Source organism: Sipha flava, unplaced genomic scaffold (genome assembly GCF_003268045.1).
Source record: "Sipha flava isolate LNK unplaced genomic scaffold, YSA_version1 223_pilon_pilon, whole genome shotgun sequence".
Classification (NCBI taxonomy): domain Eukaryota; kingdom Metazoa; phylum Arthropoda; class Insecta; order Hemiptera; family Aphididae; genus Sipha; species Sipha flava.
The window spans coordinates 387,573-397,869 of record NW_020272855.1 but is presented as its reverse complement, the minus strand read 5'-3'; positions in this window follow the sequence as shown (position 1 = coordinate 397,869).

Sequence of the window (10,297 nt, the reverse complement as noted above, 5' to 3'; positions counted from 1 at the left end):
TTGTTCAAAATATTGTTGACATTGGGGTCGTCAAGGATTTTTATATTATTATTATAGCAGCGGGTTCAAACAATCGCGGTCGTAAGGAGAATTGCTGATAACTAACCATTTGCTTTTTCCTAATAATGCATTGTAACGTTGACATGTTATGCATCGTTTAAACCGACCGACGACGACTGTCTGCATCGCACACTGATATTTTTGACAAACTAATTTACTGTTCAATTTTTGAAGTCTTATGATGTATAGTGTAGGATGTAGGTTATATACGGAAGATACATAATTATTTACGTAGCATATTTCCATTTTCTATATTATACTTAGCCACCTAGATATTTTGTGGCAGGAGAACTACCCACCCCCTAATAATTTTAAAGATACGGTAAACGGGGGAGGGGCGATCGCCCCATTCGCCCCTCTCTGGATCCACTCCTGTTGTGGGGGTTATACCTAAAAGTGAAATAATTTTATAAATTAGTATAAAATGTTCTTTATTAACTTATTGTTTAAATACTTAATAATAATAATAATTAATAACTAAATTAAACGTATGATCGTATTAATCGTATTTTATATTACTTTATGTTGAGCATAAATACATAGTGCATGCTGACAACTGACAAGACGCGACAGTCACGGACTGAGATATTAATATTCTTATCGACCGATAATTTCCCCACATCAGATTATTTATGTACCATTTGTGTGTAAGTGCCATGCGGTCGATTTTTATTATTATTATCCGATTACAATTTAATTATTAGCGATATTTATATTTTTATATATATATATATTTTTTTTTTTTTTCATTATACTTTAATACTTTATTGAATAAAGAAACTAAAATTATTATATTACTGATATATTTAAAATTTGACGTTTTCAAATTTTTTTTTTAGAGGGGTGGAAACCCCCCTCTCATAAATACGTCACTGTACATGCGTACCTACATATAAATATATATATTTATAAACGGAAACACACTTGAATAATATACATGCCATACAGTTGATACAATGTTGTAATATATATGTTACGGGCAAAGTGGAAAATTCGGACAATGTATATAATGCCCGGGCATTGTATACAATGTCCGAGGTATATTGGGAAATGTAAATTGTGAAGTATTTATAAAAAATAATCTGCATAATATATTATGTTTATATTGCAAATTATTAATGTTACATTATTATACATAATTAATAATCATCAATATAACATAATATAATATATTATATTATAATATGCACGATTTTTCATAAATTGAACAAATTTTATTCCTTCGCTCCATTTGTTGGTATTGTTATCCTGCAACCAAGTAGCAAGGATATTTTCGATGTCTTGGTTAGCTCGTTCCACCACTGAACCTTGACTCTGCGAGTGACGATATCATCGATTAGGTATATATTATAAATATTTAATAATATAATAATATAATAATTTAATATATAATCAATGATAATATATTATATTTAATATAATAATTATTATTACCTGCAGTTACTGGAACAATTTATTTGTTAATTTCAGATATTTTTATTACATCATATTTCTTCAAGAGTTTATAATCATTTGGCTTCAATTTTTGGGAACTATTCTTTATATTAATTATATGTTCAATTAATTCGTCGTATTTTAATTTGGTTAAATACACATTATTCACATTTTTTTCATTTAACACAATATTCAATTTCGCATTAAATTTTTCCATTTTAAATAAAATGTAGAAAATAAATGTTTGTTTAAGCACTGCACAATATAAACTGAGTGACAGTATACTACAACTAAAGTAAAACTGTACGTACCAAAATTATATGAGATAAGATATTTATCGGTTTCGTTATCCGGATACATAGTGCATTCACAAAATGTCATTAGAGTTTAACCAAAGAATAGACGTAATATATAACTATTTATACTTTATAAAAAAAAAATAATAATATTAATATATTATATATTATGTTATATTGATGATTATTAATTATGTATAATAATGTAATATTAATAATTTGCAATAAAAACATAATATATTATGCAGATTAATTTGTATAAATACTTCACAATTTACATTGCCCAATATACCTCGGACATTGTATACAATGCCCGGGCATTGTATACATTGTCTCACTTTGCCCGTAACATATATATATATATAAGTATATTAATATTAATATATATGTATGTATTAAATAAATTTAGTGAATTAAAGCTTTGTTATAGATGATTATGCAGATAGACCAGTACACCGTTCATTAAAAACAAAACTCAATGCGGTGGCAGTTATTAGGGGTAAATGCTAGGCGCTCGCCTTCTCCTCGAATGATCTTCAACTGTTATGTTTTGTACTTCGTATTATTTTTACAATAACTGTTCAAACTTTTCTTTTTAAATGATTTTATTTTTTATTTATTGTATCAGCATGAAACATTGAATTAATAATAATTGACGAATATACATATGTTATGAAAAATACAGACCTACAACTAGAGTTAATAAGGTTAAGCTAGTCGAGTTTGATTGGGTTTTTTCAAATTTTAGTCAAATTTATGAAATTTTTACTGTATTTTATATTCCAATAAAATTAAACTATTTAAATTATGAAATAAAAAATGAAAGTATGTCATTTATAATAGAATCATAAACAAATTGTATTCTTTATTTGATATATATAACCATGGTGAAAGGTCACAAATTGAAAATAGCCCCCCCTTGATGTTTTATCAAATCCACCACTGACTCAATACAATACACTTTTGTAGACATATGTAGTAAAATAAATATCAAATATAGTATAAATGTATTATTACAATTTAATATTAATGAACAATAAATTATAAATATAACAATAAGTTTAAAATATGGGCATGCTTTTACACGGTTTTAATTATAATATAATAAATATTTTTTCATTTTATAATTTTTGGTTTCTTGGTTAAATGATTAATGGACTTCGCATTCTTCTTAATCATCTACATGTATATTAATTTAGCTTCTAATTTAAGTCTTATTTTACATTATATTTCTTATATCTACTATAATCTGCTCTATAAATAGTGTACAGTTCTCGGCCTCCCTTTTCAGTTTTCCCTTAAATTTTCGCTTTTATTATTGTTCAATAACCGATATGTTGTTTTTCTTATTATATATGCTGTCCACTTTTTTTCTCTCCTTGATTGCGCACGCCATATCAACATCTATTGGTTTATTCTTAAGTATATTTACGTACTTCTTTAATGAAAATTTGAATGCTCTCGTACAGTATTACGTTTTAAACAACTAAAAAAATAATTATAGGCATAATTAGATGGGAGTAAGAAAGGAGCTTAATTTTCAAAATATTTGTCTAGCCCTCCCACCCAAATATTTATCCATCCTTCACATTATAGATAACAGACAAAAATTAAAAAGTAAGAATAATTTATCAAAGTAATACAAAAAAAAAAAAATGACTCCCCCAAAAATAAAACCCTAGTTATGCCTATGACAATAACTAATGAATAGTAAGTAGAGAAAAAAATATATGAAATTATGACGTCAAAATACGATTTGATACCGTGCCCATATTGCAGTGCACCGTATTATATTTATGGTCGGAGTAGATGTGGCGCGAGTATAACTATTTTAATATAAACAACAACAGTGCGCGAAAAGGCATATGATTATAGAAAACAGTAACGTAATATTTAATGACGTAATTAGAATAAACAGTTAATACGACATTGAGTCAGCGTGCGGTGGGAGTGTGTACCTATCTACGGAATTCGTTTGTGCTGTGTTAAATCGGATTTATATTGGACAAATTTTTCTACGGTGTGATAAAAAGTTGAGTGCCCGTGTACTACGCATATGTGTGTGAAAAAAAAATGGATTAAACGATTATATTATTAAAACGATTTATATTATCATTTATACGATGCACGTATGATTACTTTATCCTTTCGTTTGCTATGAGAATTTTATAATTTTTCCATTCGTTTCGTTGAGGACACAACATAATACATTTAGGTATTCGGCAGACTTGGGTAAAATACTTTTTAAAAGTATTTAGAATAAATACTCGAATAATTACAAAAAATAGTATTCTGAATATTTATTCAAATACATTATACGAATTGTATTCCAAATACATCATTTAGAATACTTCAAAAGTATTCCGAATACTTTTAAAATACTTCTAGTTTTCATACTATAAAAATAATAGATGTCCACTCAACAGAAATATTTGAAATTGTCGACTAAATATATGTTATTTTATTGTATTTTTATATTACATAACTGTTATTGTTTATGATTTACAACAAAAAAAAATACCTGATATTAGCTTATACAAAATACGACAGAGAAGTAATAAAATCATTTAAAAAAGAGATGATTTAACGGTATTCGAAATATAGTATTCAGAATACTCGTTATAAGTATTCAAAATAATTTATTGAATACTTTCAAAAAAAGTATTCTGAATACAGTATTCCAAATATTGTGTTCGGAATACTACCCAAATCTGGTATTCGGTATAACAAATGAAAGTGCGCTTACACGTTATCCAATTATCGCGGTCGGAGCTGGAGAAAAATTTTACAATTTAGTTGTTGGATAGTATCTGCATCGTACTTATACCATACAAACAAGAAATATAGGTACCTACGTCTTCGAGATTTAACTTGTAACACCTTGTTGAATTAGTATACCTATTTTATAAGCCCGAATGATTTTTAATAATTTAATATATTATAAATTTATAACGTTTTTTTCCACTAAACTTCTTAGGTGGTGCTTGAATTCCTCCCGATTTATGAACCTTTGGTACATTATCGATTCAAATATCCTCAATCGCCGCAGGGTTTTTATTTGATTGTTGGGCTTTTAATTTCCAATACATTTGAAATATACTAACATATTATAACACATAAAACAATGAAAATAAAGAACTGATAGAATTTCGTACGTAACAAGTTGATTCTTAAAAATGAACGATAATGAATATTCGTGATTTATAAAAACGTTTATTATGATTATAATCTTAAATATCGTCTGGCATAAACGGTTGCATTACTTCCAAACGATATCGAACGTTACTGCGCGATAATATTTACAGTGGTTACACTGCATTTGCATATGTTCCACAACGATAATAGGTCTTGTTTTTTCCTCAGAATTTTTGCTCGAACACGTCGAAAACGTTATTATTAAACGACCTTCCTGTGTTTCGAACATATGCACTACGATTTCAAAATGTTGCGCTTGCATTAAGTTTCAGTGTTCCACGGTCGTTTTTTTTTCTAAACGATTAGTCCGTATTATTGTTTGTTTCACACTATTTGGTACAGACGTAATTACTCATGTATTCGCTTGTTACATTCTTACTGTATGTACACCATGTATGTATGTACTGTATGTACTGTACGTACACCATATTATCACATCGTGATAACATGGTATACGTAAACCGAGTACGGTTAACGTAGCAATCGTATCAAATTGTTTGTCTATTATTGCAAACGATTTTGTCAAAAAAAATAACAAATATAATTATTTTTTTGTTTTAGTTTCGATTCTCGAAACTACATACATACGCAACGCTACACTACGACAGTTATTAGTTTTACAATGATGTATTATTCTTTCCGGTAGCGCTTTTTGAGGTAGTAAGTGTGCACCGAAAGTTTCGTATGGACCATTTATCGATTGGAAATCGGACACTAATGGTACTGCAAACAGGTCATTTCAGCGGGTTCTCATCAGTTTATCGTGATAATTGAAAAAACTGTGTAATTCCCAGTGAATTTTCCGTAAAATCGATATACTACCCGTGGTAATAATGTTTGACGAAGTGTGTTTATTTTATGGCGGCGTTGTTTTTGAATCGTCCCGATAACAAAAAAGCACAAATATAGTAAAAAATAAAATTGTAATGCGGCAGCAACATTTAACTGCACATATTGCATTTTTGTTGAAATTTTAAATCTATACAGTTAAATTTTACGACCACTTAAAAATTTAAAAAACAATAAAAACATTATACATAGGTAGTAAAAACCTCGGACTACGGTTAAAATATGGACTTTCAAACGTGTACGTTAATTGAAACTTTTTTTAAAGTCAAAAACACAGCTCTACGATATTATATAAATAATATGCATGCAATTTTGTGTCGGAATGAGCGAAGCGAGACGAGTTTTTAATAGATACACATGAAATTCATGTATTATTCTTTTTATTTATAAATTAACAGTCGAAATTTAAATATATAAATAATATGCATGTCAGTATGAATAAAATAATGCACTTTTCTAAATAACATTATTTATGTAGTGAGGATCAATTAATTTTAATTAGGAGTTCTAAATAAATTACTGGAAAAAAAAAACTTACATAATAATAGCGTAATTATTAGGTACCTACCTACATTTTTATTCATTTTTTAAAAGTAACTATAAATTACGACCAAAACATGTAATGGATACAAAATATACATATATACTTTATATTTTATAGAACATTTAAAAGCATATTTACTTTGACGTTATACATTTACAATATAATACCATTTTAAAATATTCTAAAATACATAAGACAATTGACTTTATATAGCATGTGAAAACATGTGTTACTTTCATTTTTTTCTCATGTTATTAGAGCAGAAAAAAATATTGAACATATTACAGTATGAATTGTAGTTTATATTGTGTTTACATTATACATAGCCACTCATCAAACTTTTTTATTGTTTTTTTTTTTTTTTTGTATAAGACAATTATTTTTATGTATTTTTATAAATTATATATTATATTTTCTAATGCTTCTGTATTACTTTAATTCAGCGTTTCCCGAACTTTTTCTCTGTCAGACCCCTTAAAGTTAATAAAAATGATCGCGGACCCCTTAATACTAAAAAAAATTAAAAACAATAATACATAATAATACTAAATTGATTGCTTTACTTTCTGAACTAAATGCTCATATTTGTATAATAAATAGCGATATGGCAACGCAATCAGTATGCCTCTAATCTTAACTGCTTTTCAACGATAATTATTTCGACAATGTATTTTCCATATAATACGAATATTACATCAGTATTTTCGTTTTTATAGAAAAGTACTTTGTGTATTTTTAATTTACGTTCGCGGACTCCCTCTAGTATAAGTGTGGACCCTAGGGGTCCACGAACCACAGTTTGGAAAACGCTGCTTTAGTTAAATAACCAATTATATTCAAGTACACATAAATATAGAAATATAAATTTAAAATAAATAGATATACCAAAAAAATAAGTGTGTTGAACTAATTTTAGATAAATGTCAAAAATTACGACAGTATTTTTAAAATCAATATGGTATAAAAAAAGCTGCATTACAATATGAGCGTATGTCACGAAATCATAGGCGAAACTACGGGTCAGGCCAGTCAAGCCATGGCCTGACCTAATACTAACGAAAATTATGTATATATTATATATTTTAATAATTATTTAGGCATTATAAATAATATATTTATACGTGTAAACATATACATTTGTACGTTTTATATAATACTATAATATAATATAGTATATAGGTACAATTGGTACAAATAAGGATAATATAATAGAACATATATAAGTAGAGCAGTGAAGTTATTGCATTGAAAAAATTCAATTAAAATCAATGAAATCAAATATATTAATACATAGTAATAATAAAAAATTAAATATGAATATTACTTATATTATTGAATTGCACTACAAATGATTTTTTTAAGTTTTCAAAATCGAATGATCGTCTGTTATCGCACAATAAATTTTTGAATCGGAGAAACTTCTTTCTATATCAGTAGTTGTTATTGGGGCGTACTTGAAGGAGATTAAATCGTTACTGGTCAAGTTTTCTGGCAAGCCCTCCATTGACTGTATTTCTCCACTTATAATTTTTGATATACAAACAATTGCTTGATATCCTTTATTTTTTTGTAAAATAGTTTTGAATTTCTGGTTTATTAATATCTACAAATCTAATATATACGAATATTACGAAAAATCGCCAAAATTGCATTTATTGTAATATATTTTTTTTTTTTTGTTTAAAATAAGAGTTTAACGAAATATATTTTAAGCTCACTCAGCAATAAATATAAGCATTTGCAAAAAACATGTAAATGTAACAACTTCACTGCCCTATATATAAGTCTATGTATTCGAATAATCGGTTTTATTAATTATTGTTTAATTTAGACATTTGACGTTTATTTTGTATTATAGGAAATAATAGTTAATTTTACGTAATAATACTTTTTATATTTTTCATTTGGCCTAACCTAATAATAGTGTCTAGTTTCGCCTATGCACAAAATATATTGAAAGAAAGTATTGAAAAATAATAATTAAAACATCAGCTATGTATTCAATAGAACGATTTTTTTAATTATACATTTAACATGAAACGTGCAACAAATCTATTAGAAAATTAAAAATATCAAAACGTTTAATCGAATCGATTTCGTTGTTTGAGGTGTACGCTTGTACAAATCGACAAACGGGTTTCAGGTGTACCAAGTAAACTTATTACTATTATCTACTGCTGTATAATATAATATGTTTGCGTATTTCGTTTCAATGAAAATCAATTTAATTATTTTCGTACTATTATTAGTCATTACTATTATTATTATGTACATCGAGCACATTTTCCATGAAGAGTTAGGCTGATCAAAAATGGAGTTTTAAATTACTACGACTAAAACGTAAATAAAAGTGTCTATATGTTTATGTAATTTAAAACACAGAGTTGTCACATATAAAGACCGTCGGTATTTTGTTAAATACGTCCATATATATTGGTTGGCACTGTGGAAGGGCAAAACATGGGTGTAATAATAATAATAATAATAATACTAGTAATAATAATAAAAATAGTAATGGAAATAATAATAATTTCTCCGTTTGTTGTTATGGACAGGAGATTACTTATAAATGTATTTTCATTGGACACGGCGTTAATGACCTGGTTATGATTTAACCGGACTTAAAAACGAAATTGCGGTCAATCGATAACGATTAGTGCACGCATTTGTTAATTCACCAAAACCAACGCTTTGTTTAATATTCCGATCATATTTCATTTTCATCAATCGATATGTATAATAATATAAACTACGCTTCTTCTTAGTCCTTGACGACATGATAATATCATATAGTTTTTGTTTAATCACACACACAGAAATATATTATTGTAAAAACGTTCACCTATTAATATGTAATTATAATACACCATTTGTTTCAGCGATACGACTAAAGTGAGATACTTTTATTTGCACTACTACGTAGCACAACGTAGTGCGTATAATGTTATCAGAGCTGTACCGAAGGGGGGTCTTGGGGGGTGTCTCACCCCTTCCAACGAAGACACCAGTCGGCAGTCGGACTCGTTTCATTATAGCCTAGAAGAACCTAATTTTACTTATGGAAAACAAATATTACATATTTCGTAGTCCAGTGTATACACGAATACAATTTATATAACTACTTATGCAATATAAAATATTATTATATAAACTGTCAATTTTAAGAACGTGCGACACTGACACGTATATACATGTTAAAAAGTAAAAATACGATTACATATAGTTAATTATACTACATACATTGAGTAAAAAAATTGTAGTCCACATTTTTCATATTATTCATCCCCCTTGATTTTCATCTTCGGGACGGCCCTGACTGTTATTGTCATGTGTATCTTGTTAAATCGCAAAAAACCTACTTTTTACTCCTGCAGGTATATTTTTTTTATCCAAGAAAATTTATCAGTTAACAATTTATTTATTTGGGCTTGTCATTTTAATTTTGAGCTATTACCACCAACATAAGCGTATAACCTACAGGGCGTGCCGGGCGTGTCACGGGTGCAATATAGGATTACTGAGATTTAGTCGATTAAGACTGAGAGCGCTTGATTTATGTATATATATTTATATGTGTATAGGTAACCTCTACTACTTATGAACACGCATTAAACGTTTAAATTTATATAAGTTCCTAATTTATTTTTCGCAACGTTAATTTCACCACACTGCACATAACTTTATCAATATAATTATCGTATGTAAAATATTAGAAATTTCCTAAATCTATTTCCTCTTAAACTGTATTTTTATACGTATAGATTTTTTACAGAAACTGCAGGTATTGATATATATATATCGCGTACAAATACTGATTTCTATTTTTTGTTGAAATCATAAATTTTATAATACTTATTTGATAAGCTCTGTTTATAATGGTACTTTATTTAATCGCATATACATGCACAATATTTAATGC